The 25,264-nt window shown below is 44.2% G+C and overlaps 1 long non-coding RNA gene across 1 annotated transcript; it reads right to left on the bottom strand.

Annotated features, from left to right (window-relative positions):
* Positions 1–5,894: 5,894 nt before the first annotated feature.
* Positions 5,895–10,510, bottom strand: LOC122432047. Its single transcript, XR_006266701.1, has 3 exons — positions 10,137–10,510; positions 6,358–6,518; positions 5,895–6,278 (listed from the first exon to the last, which is right to left on the bottom strand). It is a non-coding gene; the product is annotated as an uncharacterized LOC122432047 (long non-coding RNA).
* Between the last annotated feature and the right edge of the window lie 14,754 nt (positions 10,511–25,264).

Below are 25,264 nucleotides of genomic sequence, written 5' to 3'. Positions count from 1 at the left end.
AAGGATAATGGTATGTTTGCACATCAGACTTCAGAGATGGAACAGTTGGGGGTTCATGGCAATGGACGTCTGAGGGGATGAAAAGGGTGGACACTGAGGCCGAGAATTCCAAGAAACTGAGGTGTCGACCAGGTTATCTAAATAGGTACTGAAATTGTCCAAATAAAGGCTGAACTCAATTTAAAGACAAGGACTATGGGGTTAACCTGGTGGGTCTAGTGGTTAAGACTTCATGCTTCCACTGCAGGGAGCACAGGTTCAATCCCTGGTCGGGGAACTAAAGTCCCACATGCTGTGTGGTATGGCAAAAAAAAAAAAAAGAGAGAGGAAGACAAAGAAAAAAATTAATAAAAAATAACTATGTAGCACAGGATAGCTCTTGAATGGGCAAGGGATGTGGGAAGATGTTGTCAGTGAGTGGGGGCAGATGGCACAAGCAGGAATCTTTACACAAAAGTGGGGGATTCGTGATCTGAAAGCAACGCAAGCTAGTGAGGGGAATTCTAGACTATCTCTGGATTCCAGGTCCTCGTGGTGTGACAGTGTGAGCCCTGCACTTAGGAAAGATTCAGAGATAGCTAGGTGATATTGGGTTGGCCAAAAAGTTCATTTGAGTTTTCCATAAGCAAGACACTCTTATGAAAAGCCCTAACAAACTTTTTAGCCAACCCAATACCTAAAGCCAAGAATTGGGGATCAACGCAAGCAAGAGGCTAAGAGCATAAATGTGGGAAAGCATGTTAGCCATGGCGTGTGGATGCTGAGAGGTACAGTAAATGGTTTGGAAAGAAAGGGAGTAGAGGGGTGTGTGCTAGTATGTGTGTGTGCACGCATGCTGGAGGACTGGGGAGGAAGTGTGGTGAGTTAAGCCCGAAGCCCACGGAGGAGGATTCAGGCGAGGTTAACTGCCAGGCTCATGAGTTTTCCAGGCTCTCCCTCCAGTGCTCGTCACAGCACTAATTCAATTTATCACTAGGTCATGCCTATCATATGCGCGTAGCTGGAGTCTCACAAACACAGGGACTCTGTATGTTAAACATGGCATTTGGGTCACACTCATTGAAGACCCTAAGATTATTTTCTGAGTTAAAATTAAACTTGAAGTTTCTTTATTTTTCACACATAAAACATTGTTCCTGCAAAAGTGCAATTGATTCCTCATGTTGTTGAAAAGAATACAGCTAGAAAACAGATCTCTAAAGACAATACTCCAATTCTGTACAGATAGATAAACATTTGTGGCTATGTGCTTGGGTTTTTCTGTTGTTGTTGTTGGAGAAGTTATTCTATTTCTTTTCGTAAAAAATTTTTAAAAATGCACTTTCTATTCCTGAAGATTTCCTATAGAAAATAATTCAGTGGGACTTATTTAGGTTTTGTAAAACAAGTAAAAGCTGCCTAACTGTATGCTGATGTAAGAGGAAAGTTCTTCTAAGTTGGAATTATAAAGATGGTAATTTAAAATCCTACAAAGAATGGTTATGCCCATATACAATATATGAAAACAGATATTATTTTAAGGGTAGGAAAATACATACAGAAGTTTCTCTAGGCCCCAGATGACAGTTCTGAAAACGAATAAAAGAAGATAGGAGATAAGAAAGGGAGGTTACTTCATGTTCACTTTACATGTGAAAACGGCTAGAACTGAAGAATCCATTGAGCGTTTTCTGAAACCAGAACAATGTAGCATTCTAGATGCTGTGACATCATTTTTTAAAAATAGCTGCTTTCACCAATAGATAGCAGTTTATAATGAAAACGTTTTTTCATTTCTTTGGGGAAGAGGGAGGGGAGATCTTGGGAGAAAGGGTGATTAGTGATGAAGTGAGATAAATGTCCTAATTGTCCCCAGTCTCCACGTAAATAGAAATGTAACTGGCACCAAGCTGCAAGGTCACGTGCACATTCTCTCGTGAAAATATTAAGCAAAGAGACCGTTCGATTGTTTGCTGTTATGACTAGTAAGTCATTAACATGGTGAATTTTATTATCAGCCTGCTTTTAACAGATTAGAAGCAGTCAATGAAAAAGAAGACAAAAATCTCCCTGAATGCTTCCATGATGACTTTGATAAAAGGTGGTAAAGATGTGGTCTCCAGAGGCATCCTGGGGCCAGGGCTGTGATGTTGAGCATGCGCAGATGGGTGGTACCCACCCAGGGCTGGCCTGAACCTGGTGGGTTGACCGTGGCTCCGCTTCCAGAGTCCCTCTGCACCCCACACAGTCTTCTTTCCCTCGGGATATAAAACTTCATTGCTTTCAGTCATAGAGAAATCTTGTTGCCTATGGTGTGCTGGGAAACTTGGCTCTTGAGAAAGTTTCAGCAGCATAAATGGAAGATTTTCAAGCTTCCCAAAGGGACATGAGTTGGGAAGAGTTGTGTACAATGGCCTCTTGGGAGCCAGACTGTGGACAGGCTCCAGGACACGCCACCTGCTGCGCCCACTCCACCCCCAGACACCCCTTCCTGCCAGATGCAGCTCTGAGTCCATGATCAGGGTCTTATTTATAAGCCTAGAGCTCCCTTCAAAATACAAGTCTCTCTGAAAAAGCCGGGAGTGTGTTCTCCTTCTCTTCTTCCTCCTCTTCTTCCTTCTCCTTCTTCCCCTCCTCTTCTTCCCCCTCCTATTCCTCTTTCTTTCCTCTCTTTCAGAAACTTTCCACAACAACTCTCCTGCACATTGTACCAGACCCTAGGATGCGAAGACTAACCAGGATTTACCGGTGATGGTAGGAACCTGTGGTTTAGCTGATGGAGAGCGATGGCAGAAGGCTTTCAACCTTTACCTCTTCAGTGTTAGAAGGCGGCACAGGGCATAGTTGGACGCAGAGGAGAGTGGTTGATTCTATGCAATGCAGGAGTGAATATATAAGGAAAGGCCCGGGAAGATGCTGGCACTGAACTGCAATCATCAGAAGTGTCCACGTTTGAATTTGTGTTACAGACTGAATTCAGGTCAAGTAAAGGCCAAACAGGCTTCCCTGGTGGCACAATAGTAAAGAATCTGCCTGCAATGCAGGAGACTTGGGTTTGATCCCCGGTCTGGAGAGATTTCACCTGCCAAAGAGCAACTAAGCCCCTGCACCCCAACTACTGAGCCTCTGCTCTAGAGCCCAGGAGCTACAATGACTGAAGCCCATACGCCTAGAGCCTATGCTCTGCAACAAGAGAAGCCAGCATAATGAGAAGCCTGGAGGGTAGACCCCGCTCACCACAGCTAGAAAAAAAGCCCGTGCAGCCACGAAGACCCAGCACAGCCAAAAATAAATACATATAAAGAAAGCAGCTGTTTAAAAAAATTAATAAATAAAATCTGTAAAATGAAAACGCAGGTACTGTATTTAGTAAAAGAAACTCCTGAATCAGTGGACTTGTGCAGTTCAAACCTGTGGTGTTCAATGCTCTCTGGACTGCCTCAAATAATGTCACAGTATAGGACATAACTGAACATCTTTGGGGGGTTCAATCAGGGAAAGTGTGTGGCTTAAACCATCACCTGTGCCCTCCAAAAGCCATGGGCTTGGATATCAGTCGTGTATGGGCAGAGTGGTCACATGTTCTGTGGGCAGCCTGTGTCAGGCAGGCCATGCCAGCTTGGTGAGAGGTCATTAGCTATATGTGTAATTGTAAATGCACCATGAAGAAATCTTCTGTAACCAATTCCAGTCATAATTGGATTAGATACTTATTTAGTGCATATTTCAATAAAGTTACAGTGTTAACTTCCCGCTCAAAGGGACAAAACTGCTTTGTAACCATCAAATGACACCACATTAAGCTGGCATTGAAGGTTGCCCGTTGGCAGTTTTGAGTGTGAAGCCATGGAGTCAGATTCTCTTGAAACAAAGCTTGGAAATTATTAATGCCATTTCATACAACCTATTATACAAATAGATGTTCCCTGCCTCACCAACGACAACATATAGAATATTTGAAATACAGAGCAGGACCTGAGGCTACGGGGCCTTAATATTAACACGTGTGAGTTAATCTGGTAAAACACAACCTAGCATATTAAAATGATGCTGTTAATTTAAGTACTAAAACCTAGACAGCATATTAAAAAGCAGAGACATCACTTTGCAGACCAAGGTCTGTATAGTCAAAACTATGGTTTTTCCAGTAGTCATTTATAGATGTGAGAGTTGGACCCCAAGGAAGGCTGAGCGCCAAAGACTTGATGCTTTTGAACTATGGTGCTGGAGAAGACTCTTGAGAATCCCTTGGACAACAAGGAGATCAAACCAGTCAGTCCTAAAGGAAATCAGTCCTGAATATTCATTGGAAGGACTGATGCTGAAACTGAAGCTCCAACACTTTGGCTACCTGATGTGAAGAGCTGACTCATTAGAAAAGACCCTGATTCTAAGAAAGATGGAAGGCAGGAGGAGAATGGTAACAGAGGATGAGATGGTTGGATGGCATCACTGACTCAATGGACATGAACTTGGGCAAACTCTGGGAGATGGTGAAGGACAGGGAAGCCTGGCGTGTTGTAGTCCATGGGATTGCAGAGTCAGACATGACTGAGCCACTGAACAAATTGGTTTTGTATTTTGGTTTGGACTCAGTGTATACATTTGCCTTGGCTATATAATGGTATGAGCCATAAAAAATTTATTTCACTTAGTTTAATATTGCAAATTCCAACTTCTATCTCACCCTTTATATAAAGGTTTTTGGTTTGTTTTGGTTTTGGTTTGTTTTTTTTATTGGAAGTAAGCCATTTTTTTAGTCTTTATTGAATTTGTTACAACTTTGCTTTGGTTTTATGCTTTGGTTTTTTGGCCTTGAGGCATGTGGGATCTTAGCTTCTCAACCAGGGATTGAACCCACATATCCTGCTTTGGAAGGCAAAATCTTAACCAATGGATCACCAGGGAAGTCCCACATTTCTGGTTTTTACGGTTTTTCTGATTCCTGAAAACTGAGATTTCAACACTCAGTTAAGATGACTTGTAGGCATCCAGAACATGGTTCATTTCTTTGTGAATGTTTTCTCTTTCCCTAGTGCTTATCTGCTATCCCCAAAGGCCGTGGCTTTCAATTTCCTGTAGTGATTGTTTAGATAAAGCACTTAGAAATGCCTCTAGGCTGCAAGCAGCAGAGAATCCAACTCCCAGCTACCAGGGAGTTTGGGAAGGCAAGTGTTTTTAGTTGAGGGTGATGTTGAAGAAAGTGAAAATGAAAGTGATAGTCACTCAGTCCTGTCCAACTGTTTGTGACCCCGTGGACTGTAGCCTGCCAGGCTCCTCTGTCCATGGGATTTTCCAGGCAAGAATACTGAAGTGGGTTGCCATTCCCTTCTCCAGGGGGTCTTCTTGATCCAGGGATCAAACCTGAGACTCCTACATTGCAGGCAGATTCTTTACTGTTTGAGACACCAGTGAAGCTCCAGGGAAATGTGCACATAGAGGAAAGACCACATGAGGACATAGTGGGACGGCAGCTATCCGGAAGCCAAGGAGAGCCAGCCCTGCCGGCACCTTGATGATGAACTTCCAGCCTCCAGAACTGTGAGAACATGGCTCTCTGCCGTTCAGCCCGCTGAGTCTATGGTGTTTTGTTACTGCAGCCGGAGTAGACGAAAGCAACCTGGGCCCCTGAGAAAGTAGGGGCTGGTTAGACCAGCGTGTTGCTGGAGGGCATTGTAAACAGAGGGAAAAAATAAATAAACAGAGGAAAGAGCATCTGGTTGAATCCTCATAGCAACAGATAAAAGGTTCATGATCTAATCTACAATGATGGTTAGGAGTGTGGGCTCTGGAGTCAAACCGGTGGGACTCAATCTTGGGAAAGTTACTTGACTCAGTTTTCTTTTTTAAAAATATAATTTTATTTATTTATTTGTGGCTGTGCTGGGTCTTCGTTGGTGCAAGCAGGCATTTCTCTAGTTGCAGCGAGCAGGGCGGTTACTCTCCAGTTGCAGTGCTCAGGCTTCTCATCTCAGTGGCTTTGCTTGCGGCACACAGGCTCTGGGGCCTGCAGGCTCAGTGGTTGTGGCTTGCTGGCTCCAGAGCTCAGTCAGGTTCAGTAGCTGTAGCACACTGGCTTAGCTGTTCCATGGCGTGTGGGATCTTCCTGGCCCAGGGATTGAACCCGTGTCGCCTGCACTGGCAGGCGGATTCTTTACCACTGAGCCCCCAGAAAGCCCGTGTAACTGTTTTCAAAGCGAGCAAGTGCAGTTAACAGTAGATTCCATGGTAGGGTTTCTGGAGGGAGGGTTCGAGTGCTTCACTGTAAAGTATGTGACTGGCACGTAGTGCTGGAATTGCTAAAAATGAAAATGTTAGAAGTTGCTTCTTATCTGAGAATAACTCATAGCCTCAAAGTTTTGTTGGAATGTTACCTACAGTGGCACGTCTTCACTGGTTCCACTCCAACCTGCGTAAAATCATTTCCCCCCCCCTTATTGGGAAGTAAGACCATCTGTTTCTCAAATCTGTATTCTTCATGTCGTGTTACTGAGGGTTTGGATTCTGTCCTAACGTCTTCTGCTATAGGCCATGGAAACCTATCATTTGAAAAACAGAAGTAAAATTAGGCTTTTGGGGAGTGAGGACTGGTTGTTGCTGTTAGTCGCTCAGTCGTGTCCGACTCTTTATGACCTGATGGACTGCAACACGCCAGGCTTTCCTCGTCTGTCACTATCTCCCAGAGTTTGCGCGAACTCACGTCCATCGAGTCGGTGATGCCATCCAACCGTCTCACGCATAGAAACCATGATAGTTTGCGGGAGCTGGACAAGAAGAGGGGACTGTAGTTCTGAGGGGGAGTTGGAGCCCCCTTTTCCCAAGCTCTCATGGTCTAGGAAGTGCCAGGGGCCTGGAAAGGAGCCACTCTGGGGATACCACTAACTTCCAAGAGCAGGAAGGCCCTTGGAGAAGGTACCGCCCTGTGACACCAGGAGACTCAGAAGCTGACAGATGAACAGAAATCCAACAGGAAGGTGGTGCTGACGGGTGGTGAGCCAGGCTGGAGGGCCTTCATGTCCCCAAATTAGGGACTTCAGGGACTGGACAGCATGCTACACACTCACAACACCACTGCATGTACTATGCGTGCTAAATCGCTTCAGAGGTGTCTGACTCTGAGACCCCATGGACTATAGCCTGCCAGGTTCCTCTGTCCATGGGATTCTCCCGGCAAGAATACTGGAGTGGGTTGCCCTTTCCTCCTCCAGGGGATCTTCCTGACCCAGGGATTGGATGCCACCCACAGTCATTCTCATTCAGTCATTCAAAGATATATTAGGAAGGAGGATGTTATTCATCAGAATTTTTTTTTACATCTGTCTTTTACATCTATGTTCAGCAAGGTAGTGAATAAAGCATGGGCTTTCATTCATTCCTTCAACATGAATTTGTGGAGCAGGATCCCAATATTCACTGTCTAAGGGTCAGCAGGTCCATCTCTGTGCATTTCAGTTCACACATGTATCAACAGAGGACAATAACACCTATTACTGGGTTGACATAAAAGAGGGTGAGGACATGAAAAATTGGGACATACTAATGTCACTTAACACCCTCCCCCACCCCCCAATCAGCGCTGTGACAGTTGATTATTTTACTTTTCTGTTGCAGTGCTGGGGAGGCAATGGGGGAGCTTCTCAAATGGTGATACTACAACTTGGTTCATTAAGTTATTGTGAAACAGGAAGAGGAAGAGTGGGGCTCTTCCAGGCCTGGCATTATCAGTTGCTCTGGTCTCTGGAATGAATGTGACATTTTAATAATGCAGGAAAGGTTAGATACATCACAGAACTTTTCTAGTTCTGGCCATGGTCTCTTGCTGTACATTGAGAAAAAAGTTTCCAGCAAAATAGGATTATGTTGTTTTGACATAAATTCTCTTATCAGTTAGGATTAGGTTCACTTGCATAAAAGAGAAAGACTCCTCAACCACTTCCTCTAGTTTAGTCTTCAATAAGATAACATTTCTTTTTCATGTAAAAGAATAGAGTTAGGCATTCTAGGACTTCTGGGACAGCTTCACAAAACCATCAGAGACCCATGCCCCTTCCATCTCTACCTGTAGGGTAGCCTCTTGCTCCACAGTGGCTGCTAATGCTCCAGTCATCACATCCATATTCCAGGCAGCAAGATGGAAGAATAGGGAGAAGATAAGAACATCCTTTCCCTTTTAAAAAGTCCCACATTTCTTCAGTGGGAAATTAGGCACACAGCCACACCTCTGTCAGACAATCTGGAAAATGAAGTCTTTAGGGTGGGCAGTATGTGCTCAGCTAAAAACTAGAATTCTAATACAAAGGTGGAAAGGGAGGCGGGAGGTTTAAGGGGGGCAAATTGCCACTGCTCTCATCTCTTCCATTCTGGAGAAGACACACAGCTGTTTTTCCCTTCTGTGTTTCTCCCACCCTACGCAGAAACTGTCATTAATGTCTTGACATCTGAAACTGAGAGAAACAAGTGATGATGCTACTGTGTTTCATCCTGGGCCAAAGGAAGAAGAAATGGGATCATTCTTCCACCCATATGCTCATGCTCTTCTCACATGTTTTTTCATTCTCTCTCTTTCTTCCACCATCTATATGCACAGAGCTTATGTTAAAACTGCTCTTTGGGCATAAGGCTAAGTGAAATAAAGTCAGACAGAGGAAGACAAGTACTGTTTGATATCATTTATATGTGGAATGTCGGAGAAGGCAATGGCACCCCACTCCAGTACTCTTGCCTGGAAAATCCCATGGATGGAGGAGCCTGGTAGGCTGCAGTCCATGGGGTCGCTAAGAGTCTGACATGACTGAGTGACTTCACTTTCATTTTTCACTTTCATGCATTGGAGAAGGAAATGGCAACCCACTTCAGTATTCTTGCCTGGAGAATCCCAGGGATGGGGGAGCCTGGTGGGCTGCTGTCTATGGGGTCGCACAGAGTTGGACACGACTGAAGTGACTTAGCAGCATATGTGGAATCTAACAAATACAACAAACTAGTGAATAAAACAAACAAGAAGCAGACTCATAGATATGGAGAACAAATTAGTGGTTGTCAGTGGGGAGAGGGTAGGAGGAGGCACAACCTCGGGGCAAGGGCCAAAAAAAAAGGGTTATTATGGGATTAGATGACATCACGTGTGTGAAACTATTGAAAATTGTAAAGCACTATAAAATTTAAAGAATTTTTCATTCAATTAAAATAAATAAAAAAACAAATAAAAATTGCCCTCTGAGGGGACTTCCCTGGTAGTTTAGTGCCTAAAATTCTGAGCTCCCAATGCAGATGGTCTGGGTTCAATCCCTGGTCAGGGAACTAGATCTCACATGCTATACAGAGTGGCCAAAAAGATCTTTAAAAAGGGGGGGAAGGGTGGTGCATGAGGAAAAAATATCAAGATTTTAAATAAAGACAAGACATCCGTGTTAGTGATTTTTTCTTTGGTTTGGGTCTGGCACTGCTTATCCTCTCATTGTACACCTGGGGAAGGGCCATGTTGCAGATTGTGACTCAAAAGAGCCCAACATTTATTCTGGTAAACGGCAGAGAGGGAACCTGAGCCCAGAACCCCAACTCTCTGTGCTTCTCTTCGTAAGACTGCAGGCAGCTGCTTGGTTTTGTGGAACCAGTGTCTAATTGAGGAGCAGGACACTCTATCTTCTTCAAAGGCAGCTGGGACCCTAAGCCTCTGAACTAACTCCTTTTCAGAGGGGCCAGGCAGCAAGGAGATCAAACCAGTCAATCCTAAAGGAAATCAACCCTGAATATTCATTGGAAGGGGACTGATGCTGAAGCTCCAATACTTTGGCCACCTGATGCAAAGAGCTGACTCACTGGAAAAGACCCTGATGCTGGGAAAGATTGAAGGCAGAAGAAGGGGGCGACAAAGTATGAGATGGGTGGATGGCATCACCGATTTAATGGAGATGAGTTTGAACAAACTCCCGACGATAGTGAAGGTCAGGGAAGCCTGGCGTGCTGCAGTCTGTGGGGTCACAAAGAGCGGGACATGACTGAGAGACCGAACAACCCCTGGAGATAACCCACAGGGGCAACCCTGAGAGAGAAGTCACCACATGAGTCACCTTGCTGGGGGGATGGGGTCCGGTGGCATGAGCCAAAAAGAGACTTCAGCTTGAATGACAAACATGCTGAGGAAGAATTAGCCTGACCTGGAGTCCTTAAGGTTCAATGGACAGGAGTCCGAGCAAGCTCCGGGAGATGGTGAAGGACAGGGAGGCCTGGCGTGCTGCAGTCCATGGAGTTGCAAAGAGTCGGAAACGACTGAGCAGCTAAACTGAGTTCTTAAAGGCGCAGAACTTTTCCTTTAAATCTCTCAGCAGCAGACCGGTTTGCGCAGGACCAAAGACTGAAATCAGTTAAAGTAAAAACAAACCAAAGGATCCATTCGGAGAGCTTGGGCTTTGTATGAACTCGGTGGAGGCTTTTCCACGCTGTATTTTTTTTTTTGCAAGCGGGCCTCTAGTTTTGCAGGCTGACTGAAGGAGGAGAGGCCGGTGGATGGGCGGCTGGAAAGCATCCGAGATGGTTGCAGAGATCCGTTTTCTCCTGGAGCGCGGGCGGGGGTAGATCTGGTCTCTGCTGGGGCCAGGCGCTGGGGTGGCCACGCCTGCATCCCGCCTCAAGGATGCAAGCGCACTGCCACCTACAGAGCCAGAGAGGGAGCTCAACCTCCCGCCCTGCCCTCTCCTCCGGCCGGGGCGCCCAGCGTCGGGTGGAGTTCGGATTCCTGCAGAGGCCTCCCCATTCATTACCGTAACAAAGGCTTCGTCTCCCCTGGGGCAGTTGAAGACAAGCTAAAAGCCGGGTCTCGCTTCAGCAATCTTACCGAGCTAAACCTCTCCCATCTCAGCAGAGGCCCTGCACTTTGTTGTTGTTGTTGTTTTAATTTATATTAATTATTATTCATTTATTTTTAAAAACTTTATTGGAGTAGAGTTGATTGACAATGTTGCGTTAGTTTCGGGTGTGCAGCTGAGTGAATCAGTTACATATTTACATGCGTACGTGCTAAATTGCTTCAGTCGTTTCTGTCTCCTTGCGACCCCATGGACTGTAGCCCGCCATGCCCCTCTGTCCATGAAATTCTCAAGGCAAGAATATTTTAGTGGGTTGACATGCCCTCTTCCAGGGGATCTTCCCAACCTGGGATCGAACCTGCGTCTATTTCATCTCCTGCACTGGCAAACGGGTTCTTTACCACTAGCGCCACCCGGGAAGCCCATACATTTACATAGATCCCCTTTTTTTAATATTCTTTGCCCACATAGGTCACTATAGGGTACTGGGTAGAGAGAGTTTTCTGTGCTGTACAGTCCCTTATTAGTTTTTAATTTCATATACAGTAGCGTGTATATGGCATGCTTCCCAGGTGGCGCAGTGGTAAAGAATCTGCCTGCCACCACAGGTGACTTGTAGGAGACTCTGGTTCGATCCCTGGGTTGGGAAGGTCCCCTGAAGTAGGAAATGGCAACCCACTCTAGTATTCTTGCCTGGAAAATCCCATGGACAGGAGAGCCTGGCGGAGCTGCAGTTCATGGGGTGAAAAGAGTAGGACATGAGTGAGGGACTGGGCGCATGCAGTGTGTGCATGTCAATCCGTCTTCCAATTTATCCCTCCTCCCTGCCCCGACACCTTCGTTCCAATTTATCCCTCCTTCCTGCCCGGACACCTTCGTTCCAATTTATCCCTCCTTCCTGCCCGGACACCTTCATAACCACAAGCTTGTTTGTTATATCTGTAACTCTATTTCTGTTTTGTGTCTAAGCTCATTTGTATCCTTCTTTTAGATTCCACAGATAACTCAGCTCTGGCATCACTTCCTCAGGGCAGCCTGGTCTTGCTTTTGTTGCTCTTGTGTCTGATTGTAATGTTTTTGGTTTGGTCATTTAAAAAATTATTTCTGATTGTGCCAAAATATACATAACGTACAATTGACTGTCTGAACCAGTTTCAAGTGTAGGATTCAGCAGTGTTAGTACATTCCCGTGGTTGTGCAACCATCAACTCCATCCAGCTCCGGAATTCTTTTCATCTGAAATCTTTCATTCACAAAGCAGATCTCCACTTCATCTCCCCTCAGCCCTTGGCAACCACCATTCTGCATTGTCTTTGTGAGTTCGATAACTGTTGTTCAGTCGCTCAGTCTTGTCTGACTCTTTGAGACCCCATGGAACGCAGCACGCCAGGCTTCCCTGTCCATCACCAACTCCCAGAGCTTGCTCACACTCATGTCCATTGAGTCAGTGATGCCATCCAACCATCTCATCCTCTGTCATCCCCTTCTCCTCCTGCCTTCAATCTTTCCCAGCATCAGGGTCTTTTCCAATGAATCAGGTCTTTGCATCAAGTAGACAAAGTATTGGAGTTTCAGCTTCAGCATCAGTCCTCCCAATGAATATTCAGGACTGATATCCTTTAGGATGGACTGGTTGGATCTCCTTGCAGTCCAAGGGACTCCCAAGAGTCTTCTCCAACACTTCAGTTCAAAAGCATCAATTCTTCGGCGATCAGCTTTCTTTATGGTCCAACTAGCTTATTTCACTTAGTAGAATGTCCTCAGAATTCATCCATGTTGTTGCATGTGTTAGAATTTCCTTCCTTTTTGAGGTTGAATAATGATATTGCATTGTATAGACAGACCACATTTTGTTTATGCACTCGTCTGTTGACGGACACTTGGATTGCTTCCACCTTTAGGTCACTGGAATAATGCTGCTGTGAACATGGGTGTACAAATATGGTTTTGAGACCCTGCTTTCAGTTCTTCTGACAAAACACCCAGGAGTGCAATTGCTGGGTCATCTGATAATTCACTTATTAATACTTTGAAGAATTGCCATACTGTTTTTCATAGTGGCTCTCTGGTGTAATTTTACATTGATTTGTGTAATTATTTGGTTGTCTGTCTTCTCATCATGAGAGCAGGAATCCTGTATATTTTGCCACCTTGCCTCCTGCATCTCAGTATCTAGAACAACAGTGTCTGGGACCTAGTAACCCCTGAGATATCCGATGAATTAATGAATGAGTCAGCCTAATAGGAACGAGAGAGCATAGAGGCTTGGTCTCTGCACTTAATGAGTTTACAAATTAGTTGGTGAGATGTGACATACACAAGGCAGGGAGAAATAAAGGAAGGACATAATTATGCACTAAACTGTAGTTTGCTTTTCAGCGTAGGAGGACTTGAGAGAAGGAGAGATTTTCATGGGAGGGGACAGTCAAGGGAAGATGGGTAGGTTTGGACTAGAAGGGAGGAAAGCAATTAGAACAAGGAAATTGTCTTTTCCCCCTGGCTTTATTGAGGTACAATTGATAAAAATTGTATATATTTAAGGCATATAATTGGATTTTTTTTTTCCTTCTGCATTGTGCAGCTTGTGGGACTTTAGTTTCCCAACCAGGGATGGAACCCAGGCTCTTGGCAGTGAGGGCATGGAGTCCTAACGACTGGGTTGCTAGGGAGTTCCCTGGATGTTTTGAAATACCTATACCTTGTAAAATAATTGCCACACTCAAGTTAATTAACATATGCATCACTTCATATAGTTATTTACGTGTGAGTGATGAGAAAACTTCATGTCTACCCTCCAGTTCATGCGGTATTTTTCTTAATTTTGTTTAATTAACATATGTCCGCCAGGATCCATGTCATCACAAATGGTAGGATTTCCATCTTTTTAAAGGCAGAACAATATTCTATTGTGTATATGTGCTGCGTGCTCAGTTGTGTCGGACTCTTTGCAACCCCATGGACTGTAGCCAACCAGGCTCCTCTGTCCTTGGGATTTCCCAGGCAAGAATACTGGAGTGGGTTGCCATTTCCTTCTCCAGGGGATCTTCCTGACCCAGGATTGAACTTGCATCTCCCGCATTGGCAAGCTGATCCTTTCCCACTGAGCCGTCAGGGAAGCTTTTTGTATATAGACCACATTTCTTTGTCCATTCATCCAGCAATGAACACTTTGGTTCTTTCTGTGTCTTGGCTATTGTAAACAATATCGCCATGAACATGAGAGCTCAGATATCTCTTTGAGATACTGGCATAGTTTCTTTTGAATATATCCCCAGAAGTGAGACCGTTGAATCATAAAGTAGTTCTATTTTTAATTTTGGAAGGAACCTCCATACTGTTTTCTGTAATGGCTGTACTATTTTACATTCCCACCAAGGGGAGGACACAGTCTTTTTATTTTATTTTTTTAATATTTATTTACTTGACTGCCTTACTTGGGCTTCCCTGGTGGCTCAGAGGTTAAAGTGTCTGCCTGCAACGCGGGAGACCCGGGTTTGATCCCTGGGTCGGGAAGATCCCCTGGAGAAGGAAATGGCAGCCCACTCCAGTATTCCTGCCTGGAGAATCCCATGGATGGAGGAGCCTGGTGGGCTACATTAGTCCACGGGGTTGCAAAGAGTCAGACACGACTTCGGGACTTCGCTTTGACTGCCCTGGACCTTAGTTGTGGCACCTGGCACCTTCTGCTGTGAACAAGGACTCCAGCTGTGGTCCATGGGCTGTTGCCCCACAGCATGCAGGATTTTAGTTCCCCAGCCTAGGATTGAACCTGCATCCTCTGCGTTGCAAGGCAGATTCTTAACCACTGGACCACCAGGGAAGTCCCGGGGAGGGAACAGTCTTCGCTTGTGATTCTTTGGGGGCCCATGTTGGAGGGCTTGGCGCAGGGTTAGTTAAGGACCCTGAAGACATCTGTCCAGGGTCAGCAGTAGGAAGTGTGGCCCAGCAGTGGACACAGGAAGTCCCAAGCCGGTTGTTCCAAGCTGCCCTGGGGGATTCAGGAGGCAGACTCCACTTGAAAATTAAGCAGGTGGGCAGTACAGGGGGATCTAGCATGTCTCCCTCCAGGATGCTCAGCAAGAGTCCACACCCTGGCTGGAGACCTGGAGCAGCAAAGTGTTGCTTGGTCTAATAGGTCTGGGTGCTTAGGTAGGAACCAGGGGTGGAAATGGGGAGCATAGCAGCATGAGAATTCAGATGCAGGATGAAAACCATCAGCAGAAGGTATGAGTTGGATCTTCCTTAGCCGGGGCTTTATATTCTGGCCTGGAGAATTCCATGCACTGTATAGTCCGTGGGGTTGCAAAGAGTGACATGATTGATCGACTTTCACTTTCACTTTTCCTTAGCCCTGAAACACTACCAACCCACACAATAGGAGGTATTCTTTGTGCTAAGGGGCTGCAACCACAAAAGTCTTCTTTACCCCTTTTGGCTCTGTAGGATGGGCTCTGGAGCTGGGGCGGCCCTGGTACTGCAAACTGGAGCAGCATGGAAACGGAGGGAAATGGGGTGTGTGAGAAGGGAAGGCAGGAGAGGAACCTGACTGGCTGAGACGCAGGGATCCGGTGTCATGGGGTCAAAGCTTGATATAGACTGATATCTGGGCAAGTTTGGGGGGTAAGCTGGCAGGCAAGTGGAGGCTTCACCTATTTCATTTTCCTCCTCCTCAAGTGAGGAGGAAAAAAAAAAACATTGCTTTACTATTTGAGCAATACTTTTGACTTTTATTTTATTAAAAAAAAACTTTATTTATTTACTTTTATTTTTGGCTGCATTGAGTCGTTTTTGGTGCATGCAGGCTTTCTCTAGTTGCAGTGAGCAGGGGCAACTCTTTCTTGTGCTGTGTGGGCTTCTCATTGCCGTGGCTTCTCTGGTTGCAGAGCAGAGGCTCAGTAGGGTGTGTGGGCTCAGTAGTTGTGGTCCATGGGCTTAGTTGCCCTGTGACATGTGGGGTCTTCCCAGACCAGGGATCAAATCCCTGTCCCCTGTCTCTCAACCATTGGACCACCAGGGAAGTCCTGGACTTTTCAATTAAAAATTTAAAAAACAAGCACAGACAAATGCAATAGATACTCCAGTATATTTGCAACAGAATTAGTAAAGGTGCTATAAACTTTGTGCAGCGTGACTGTAACTTATGAGAGATTACCATGCCAACTGTGCATCATGATCAATGTCTAGATCAACTGAACCACAAACGGATTCAACCAATGAAAAAGTCCAAGTTGGTCAAACACGCCATAGTCACTAAACTATAGTTGCTGCAGATGACAGGCTGTCAATGGTGGAACAATAAGGGAAAAAAAAAGAATTATCCATGGCTAGTAATTGCTAATAAATTAATAACGTCACAAAAGTTCTCAAAATGTCTGTGAATAAAGAAGGAGGATGAAAATGCAGAAAATAGGAATCAAGTTACGGCAAGGGACCTAAGTAGATTATCTTGGAGACACAAAACTTGGGACCTCCAGCTGAGACTTCCTCCCTTTGGTCTGTGGACAGTCGGACCCCTGAGCTCTCTGGGTTAACAATTCTTTCCACATTCCCAGTGGTGCTCCCGAGGTTCCAGATGTTTGCACATGGTGTGCCCATTTGCTCAGTCGTGTCCGACTCCGTGACCCCATGGACGGTAGCCCACCAGCTCCTCTGTCCATGGGATTTTCTAGACAAGGATACTGCAGTGGCTTGCCATGCCCTCCTCCAGGGGATCTTTCCAACCCAGGGACTGAACCTTCATCTCCTGTGTCTCCTGCATTGCAGGCAGATTCTTTACCACTGAGCCACCAGGAAAGCCCTTTGAGATGCCTCACCACCCCAGTTTGCCACAGACTGAAACTAACTTCCTTGGAAAATACTGCTCTGAGCTGCACCAGTGATGCACCTCCTCTGACCTAATTGCCCAGGGAGGATGCAGGGTCTTCTTCTTTTTTAAAGTTTTTTTTACTTGGCTGTGCTGGATCTTAGTCGTGGCATGCAGGGTCTAGTACCCTGACCAGGGATGGAACCTGGGCCCCCTGCATTGGGAGGGTCTTAACCACAGAATCACTGAGAAAGTCTCTACATTTTTCTCTTCCCCTTTGTACAAGAACCTTAATACTTATGTGTGGTGATGTGACCTCTGACCTCTAAGTCCCTTTTCAGTTTCTTCCAAGGGACACTTTAGAAAAGAGACATCCTAGCATCCTGAAGTGGGAATGAATGTCACACTAACTCCTGTTGCTAGGTTAGAATTATTTTAAGGGAAAGAGGCCTGTTTTATTGTTTTCTCCCTCAGGCTCCTTTCCAAAGCATTGTCTGTAGCTATTGTGTCTTTAAAAAAAAGGGGGGGGGGAATGGCTGACTTTAAGTCTGACCCTTGTAAGAGGTCTAAATTTGTCCTGGGAACTAGGGTTACAAGAGCGAACAAGACCAAGCAAGAAATTTATAATCTCACAGGTTCCAAAGATGAGTAAATGTTCAGCCTAATGCAGATTCCAACAAAGCATTTTTTTTTCCCTTAAAAAGCATCCAGGGGCCCTCAGGATAAAGTTTCCAGCGCAGTGTACAGAACTTTTCTTTTTCTTTCTTTCTTTTCTTTTGCTTTGTTTTGGCTACACTACATGGCTTGTTGGATATTAGTTCTCTGACCAGGGATCAAACCCTGCAGTGGAAGCTTGGAGTCCTAACCAATGGACCGCCGGGGAAGTCCCTGTATGGCTTTTCAAGACTGGATCCACCCAGCTTTCCAAAAGCATCTCCTCCATCTGCAAGTAAGCTGTCTCCACACCTTATGATGTTTTTGTGTTACTGTCTTTGCTTTGTGCGATGGTTTATTTTAGGTACCAATTTGACCAGGCTAAGGGATGCCTTGAAAGGCGGTAAAATGTGATTTCTGGGCATGTCTGTGAGGATGCTTCTGAAGAGACTAGCATCTGAATTAGGAGACGAAGTGAAGCAGGTGCCCTCCCCAAGGTGGGTGGCAGCCTCTAATCTGCTGGGAGCTCAAATAGAGCCAAATGAGGTGATATCACTCTCCCTGATGAGCTGGGACCTCCGCGTCCTCCTGGACCTGTTCTGGAGCTTCAGGACTTGGCCCGAATTACACCCCTGGCTCTCCTGGGCCTCCAGCTTGCAGAGGGCAGATGGTGGGACTTCTGGGCTTCCATAACCATGTGAGCCCATTCCTAGAATCAGTTTCCTTTTCCATGTATCTCTATGGGCTTTCCAGGTGGCTCAGTGGTAAAGAATCCTCCTGCCGATGCAGGAGATGTGGGTTCAACCCCCAGATGGGGAAGATCCCCTGGAGGAGGAAATGGCAACCCACCCCAGTATTCTTGCCTGGGAAATCCCAAGGACAGAGAAGCCTGGTGGGCTACAGTCATGGGGTCATAAAGAGTCAGACATGACTGAGCATACACACACATGTCTCTCTACATCCTACTGGTTCAGATTCTGGAGAACTTAGCTCATACACCGTGAGTACCTTTCTCCTTTGACTCCACCTGAAGGCGCCGTATCCTTCACAAGGCGGGGTAAATGTCACTGGCCTGGTGACCCTCTTCCAGATCCTCCTGTAGAGAGTTAGTTATTCCCTCTCTTCTGCTGGTACTTTGTCCATACCATATGAACTTAATTCATACCTGTGTTGCCAGCACAGAATAGACAATCAATGTTTGTTGAATAACATTGATGAAGGCTTGATTGGCAGGGTAGTTTTGAGGGCTCAGGTGTAGCATGGGTTCATTAGTGGCAGAGAGGAGGGAATAGGGGAAGCAGAAGATGTATGTTGAACAGGAAGATGGGAGAACACTGAGGGGAACTCAACTTCCTTAGTAATTTTGCTTCAGATTTGCTCTGCCTAGGGGGAGTGTTGCCTGTGGGAAAGAGTGCTGTTAGAATCAACCTTTGATCATTGGCTCTTTATGGGCATTTCTCAGGAAGCTCATTTTCTATGTGACCCAAACCTTAAGGTAGGTAGTGATCATATTTGGATTTTCATATTTACAGAGTCTTTTATTTAATTTTAAGACAGTAGTAATACCTTACAATTATCTGGTATCTTTCATCTTTAAGCTTCAAAGTATTTTCTAAATGTTAACAGACGTGAGTTGCCCCAGGGGGTTAATGCTACTGGGTCCGGTTCTCTGCTGGGTGATGGTATGATGGCGAGTTAGCTAACATGGCAAGGGGATGTAAAGATGATTACTCTTTTTTCAAAAATATTTTCATTATAGAATATTTTGAACAGAGAAATAGGGAGAATACTACAATGAACATCAATGTACTTACTATTTAACCATGAATTGATGGCCAATCTTACGCATTTCTACTTTCCCACGTTATATTGATGCAAACCTCAGGTATCATACATTTTCTTCATAAATATTTCATCTCTAAAAGATAAGGATTGTGCAAAAAAAAACAAAAACAAAAACCCATAACCATGATAACAGTATTACACCATAGACAATAAACAATAATTTCCTACTACCAAGTATTTAATCCATTTTTAAAAATTTTATTTTTTATTATATTTTTGGCCTTACCACATGGCATGTGGGATCTTAGTTCCCTGACCAGGGATTGAACTCATGCCCCCTGCAGTGGAAGTGTGGACTCCTAACCTCTGGACCACCAGGGAATTCCCAATCCATTTTAAATTTTCAGTTGTTCTATAAATTTCATAAATTTTGTGACTTTGAATTAAGATCTAAAAATGGCTCACATACTATGTTGGGTGACATGCCTCTTTTTTGCTGTTAATTAATTTATTTGCTTTTTGCCACATCACTTGACATGTGGCCTGTGGGACCTTAGTTCTCCCACCAGGGATTGAACCCACACCCACTGCATTGGAAACGGAGTCTTAACCACTGGGAGACCAGAGAAGTCCCTGGTATGTCTTTTACATTTCTTTTAAATGTACAGGTTCTTCTCTCTTGTAATTTATCTGGTAAAGAAATCAGACTTTGGAGCGTCCCTGGTAGCTCAGAGGTATAGAGTCCACCTGCCAATGCATGAGATACAGGTTCGATCACTGATCTGCGAAGACCCGAAATGACTCGAAGCGACGGAGCCCATAAGCCACAACTACTGAGCCTGTGCTCTAGAGCCCAGGAGCGCAGCTACTAAAGCCCCGCCCCTAGAGCCCTGCCCCATAGAACCCCGCCCCATAGAACCCCGCCCCCTAGAGCCTGTGCTCCACAACAAGAGCACTCACTACAGTGAGAACTGCCGCGCAGCTACTAAAGCCCCGCCCCTAAAGCCCCGCCCCTAGAGCCCCGCCCCCTAGAGCCTGTGTTCCCCAACAAGAGCGGTCACGGCAGTGAGAAGTCTGTGCACTGCGACCAGAGAGGAGCCCCCGCTTGCCACAACTAGAGAAAAGCCTGCGCATCAAAGAAGACCCAGCACAGCCAAAAATAAATATAAAAGATAAATAGATAAGATTATAAATATATGGAAAGAAATCAGGCTTTGTCCTGTGGAATTCCCACTGTCTCTTGTCTTTTCTTCTGTTCTTCCTATAAATTGATAGCTGGACCTAGAGGCCTACATCAGAATTGGACTTGATTTGACAAGTTGAAAGGTGATGATGTTTTCATCCATCAAAAGACAGATAATGTCTGGTTGTCTTTTGTGATGTTAGCAGTTGTTGATGATTTATGTCTACAGTCATTAATTTATTAGGGATCCCTTCATTACTTATTAATAGATATGTATAAGGAGGAGCTTCATCCACTATTTGGTTATTCTCAGTACAGTTTGCATTGGAAAGAAAAATGCTGATTTTCTCCCTTTGTTTACTAATTTTCAAAATAATGAGTTGGTTTTTAGCATCATCCAACAATACACAATTTGATTATTTAATATATTAATATTGAGGTGTAAGGAGCCCACGTGCAATGGAGGAGACGTGGGTTTGCTACCCGGATCAGGAAGATCCCCTGGAGAAGGAAATGACAACTCACTCTAGTATTCTTGTCTGGGAAATCCCATGGACAGAGGAGCCTGGTGGGCTACAGTCCATGGGGTCACAAAGAGTCAGACACAACTTGGTGACTAAATGACAGCAACAAACAAAATAATTGACATAAATTGCATGTATTAAAGAGCTTACCTTGATAGGTTTTCACAAATGTATATACCTGTGAAACTGTCAGAATTATGAGAATGAACATATTACTCATGAATCAGACTTTTAAGGTATTTTATAAGCCAATAAATTTAAATATGTTGATATTTTGACAGTTTTCATTAATATTCTTTTTGAAGCCAAGACAGTCCCATTTTTGAACAATGGGAGCTTATTTGAAGCTCCTGTGGTTCTTTTGAAATGTCTCTCATTGTCTTTGTTAATTTCCTTGCTGTCTTTAAAAAAAAAATTATATTTTTATTTATTCATTTATTTGGCTTTACCAGGTCTTACTTGTGGCCTGTGGGATCCAGTTCCCCAACCAAGATGGAACCTGGGCCTCCTGCATTGGGAACGCAGAGTCCCAGCTGCTGGACCACCAGGGAAGCCCCAGATAGGATGTCAGACTTCTCCAAGGAGTTCCAGGCCCTTTCAGTGGGAAACCGGATGCATCGTATATTAAGTGGTGGTGAAACAAAGCGGGAAAATCCAATAAAATTTGTCGTCTGGGTTCACTGTAGTCAGAAGGCAAGAACTGTTTTACCAAGCAGCTCTGTAATTATGTCCTTTTGTCTGTGCAGCTCTTTTCACTTTGGTGTTCAAAGTAGATTTTTATAGGATTAAAATTTATCTTTGGAGCAATCTAAGAATGGAATAAAGGGTTTACAGAGATATTATCCCATTTTATAGCTGGGAGAACAGATCAAATTGTTGTGACTTGTCCTTTAGGGGCAAATTTAAATAGAATCTAGCCTCCTAACCCTGAAAACAGGATTCTCATTTTGCTGCCAGGACATCCTGGCTTCACAACTTCAACCACCCCCTCCATTTTTTTTTTTTAATGAATAAGGCATAGGAAGTAGTAAGCAATGAGAAAGAAGAAAACCAGAGGTTTCTTTTTTTTTTCTTTTTAACTTTCTTCTTCCTTTCCCTCCCTCCCTCTCTGTCTTTCTTTCTTTCTTAGTATTCTTGCCTGGAGAATTCCATGGACAGGCTACAGTCCATAGGGTCGCAAAGAGTCAGACACGACTGAGCGACTAAGCACACAGACATTCTATTCTCTGTGTCTTTGAAGGCTTTCCAGGTGGCGCATGCAGGACACTCAGGTTCAGTTCTTGGGTGGAGGAGATCCCCTGGAGGAGGAAATGGCAACCCACTCCAGTATTCTTGCCTGGGAAATTCAGTGGACAGAGGAGCCTGGTGGACTATGGTCTGTGGGGTCGTAAAGAGTCAGATAAAACTGAGCAACTGAACACATTGGTCTCTGAAGGAGTTGGAAATACATGAGGAATGGGATGGAAAATTAGAGAAAGGAATCACAGAATTCTGGGCTTTGAAGAGCCTCCCTAAACCCGCAGCCCAACCCCCTCTGCTCAGAGAGTACTGCACTTAGGCTCAATCAAGATAAATGGGCACTCTCCTTTTAGAAAGACGCAGCCAAGTGTAGTCCACTGCGAACTGCATCCATTTGGACTAACAAAAGCAAGTCCCCAAATAGCAGCTTTAAGTTTATGAAAATGAATCCGAGTCGAAGTGCTCAGGGAGAAATAAATGACCAGGAATAAACAGCGATTGAACTCAATGACAGCCGTGTGGGAAAAAGAAGGGTCTGTGCAAATAGCGCTTTGCCGCTTCGGCTTTGATTTCGCTTGGTCCTCACTGAGGATGTGCAAAGTTCGTTCAGTTTGTACTAAAGTGATTCAGTTAACTAGCTTTACAGGTTCTTTCTGCTGTGTCAGTGTAGGCTGCAAAGAAACATCGTGGATTCATTTTCCATAAAGGTCTTTAAAAATGTATAATATTAATGTGTGTGTGTGCATGCAGTCGTGTCTGACTCTTTGCAACCCCACAGACTGTAGCCCTTGAGGCTCCTCTGTCCATGGGATTTCCCAGGCAAGAATCCTGGAGTGGGTTACCATTTCCTCTTCCAGGAGATCTTCTAGACCCAAGGATCAAACCCATGTCTCTTGCGTCTCCTGCGTTGGCAGGCAGGTTCCTTACCACCTGCGCCACCTGGGAAGCTATATGGCCTTTCTGGAGTGTTAGAATATATTTTAACCTGGATGAGGATGTTGCAGTGTGATCTGCCTTAAAGCAAGCTACTTGCCATATTTACAAAGCGAGTTTTCCTTTCTCCACGTGCTTCATTCTGCTCCTCTTGGCCCATCCCCCCCACATAACAGGCCACTTCCGGGTCAGCGTCCTTCCTGTGAGCTCCCGTGGCTCCTCTGTGCGTGCTTCCCCCCTTTTTAAAAATAGGCAATGATTACTTATATACCCAATTTTCAGAACTGTATTTTGTGAACTTTACTTACAATGTTGTGAAATTAAAGAATAATGACGATGCAACTTCTTTCTTATAAACTTAAAAATACCTATTAGACAAGTGATTAAAAATCTTAGTGATGATTGTAAACAGAATTTGAATAGTAAATATTTGTGCCAAAACATATCTTATTTTACTTATAATCTTTCAATAAACTTTCCTATACCTATGCTTGGTCATAATCTTCTAGCATCTGTTTTTTTTTTTAACTCTATTTATTGAAGTGGAGTTGGTGTACAATATTATATAAGTTAGAGGCATACAACATAGTGGTTTACAATGTTAAAGGTTATATTCTGTTTATAGTTATCATATAATATTGGCTATATTCCCTGTTTTGTATGACAAAGACTTGTAGCTTATTTTATATATAATAGCTTGTAACTCCTAATCCCCTATCTCTGTGTCCCCCTCCCCAGTGGCAACCACTAGTTTGTTCTCTATGTCTGTGAGTCTTCTTTTTGTTATATTCACTAGTTTGTTGTAGTTTTTAGATTCCATGTATAAGTGATATCATACAATATTTGCCTTTCTCTGTGTAACTTATTTCAGTTAGCATAATACTCTACAAGTCCATCCATATTGCTGCAAATGGCCAAATTTCATTTCTTTTTATGGCTGAGTAATATGCCATTGTATATGAATACCTCATCTTCTATTCCAGTCACCTGTTAATGAACATTTAGGTTGCTTTTCACATCTTGGCAATTGTCAATTGTTTTGGTTCTCCTAAACTTCAAATTAAATCCTGTATAACACAGAATGACTTCTCCATATGTCAGTATGCGAAATTTTCTTCCATCATTTTCTTCTCTTAAGTGAAAATCTTTCCATAAGAAACATTGATAACCAATATATTTTTCTAATGTTTCAAGAGTGGCTCAGTTGCCTGCTCCTGGGTCCATTCATATATTGTTAAAAAAAATGATCTTTCTTTTTCTTTGGTCATATGTTCATAGCTAAAATTTTTCTTGTGACTTGAACCCGAATTTCTCTCTCTCTCTTCCTTTCTTCCTTTTGATTTTTAAAAATAGCCTGCATCGCTTTTTTCCCAACTTTGCTGAGATATAATTGGTACATAGCACTGTATAAATTTAAGGTGTACACCTGATGATATGATATGCCTATATATTGTGAAATGATGACTGCAGTAAGATTAGTTATCACCTCCATCATCTCACATAATTACTGTTTTCCCCTCTGCAAATCATTGTTCTTCTTCTACAGATAGGCTCATCATCACGGATAAAGGCGAAGAACCTGCCCTTTAAATAAACCTGCCGGATTTGCTGCATCTGAATGAGCATCCTCTTGTGGCATCAGTGCAATCCCCAGGCTCGTTCCAGAGGTGACTGTTTGCGGGCGTCAGTGTCAGAGGTGCGTTCCTTATGTATGCTCAGTGGTCATAACACTGTCATTTTAGAGCAGATTTCAGTTTTTTGGTTTTTTTTTTTTTTAATTATTTATTTGGCTGTGTCGGGCCTCAGTTGTGGCTTGCAGGATCTTCTTGCGTTGCTGTGGCTCACGGACATTCTAGTTGTGGCGCGGAAGCTCAGAAATTGTGGTGTACCGCTTTAGTGGCCTTGAGGCCTGTGGGATCTTAGTTCCCTAGACAGGACTTGCGCCTGAGTGCCCTACATTGCAGGGTGGATTCTTCACTGGACCACCAGAGGAATCCCCAGATTTCATTTTTGAAACCAGCTCCAAATCATTTGGAGTGAAGTCTGATAAAAGGAAGTTAAGTGACCCAACTTGAGAATGCCATTTTAGATTCAAAAGAAAGTCTTGAATGACTCAAATCAGAGGCAATTCCCAGGGAGAAATTCCAAATAATTGTCAACAAAGACAACGTCTTTGGGAAATAAGCCTAAGGATCTCAGGGAGGAGAGTGTTAGTCACTCAGTTGTGTCTGACTCTTTGTGACCCCATGGACTGTAGCCCACCAGGCTCCTCTGTCCCTGGAATTCTCCAGGCAAGAATACTGGAGTGGGTAGCCATTCACTTCTCCAGGAAATCTTTCGAACCCAGGGATTGAACCCC

Source organism: Cervus canadensis, chromosome 30 (genome assembly GCF_019320065.1).
Source record: "Cervus canadensis isolate Bull #8, Minnesota chromosome 30, ASM1932006v1, whole genome shotgun sequence".
NCBI classification, from domain to species: domain Eukaryota; kingdom Metazoa; phylum Chordata; class Mammalia; order Artiodactyla; family Cervidae; genus Cervus; species Cervus canadensis.
This window is presented reverse-complemented; position numbering and strand designations above follow the sequence as displayed.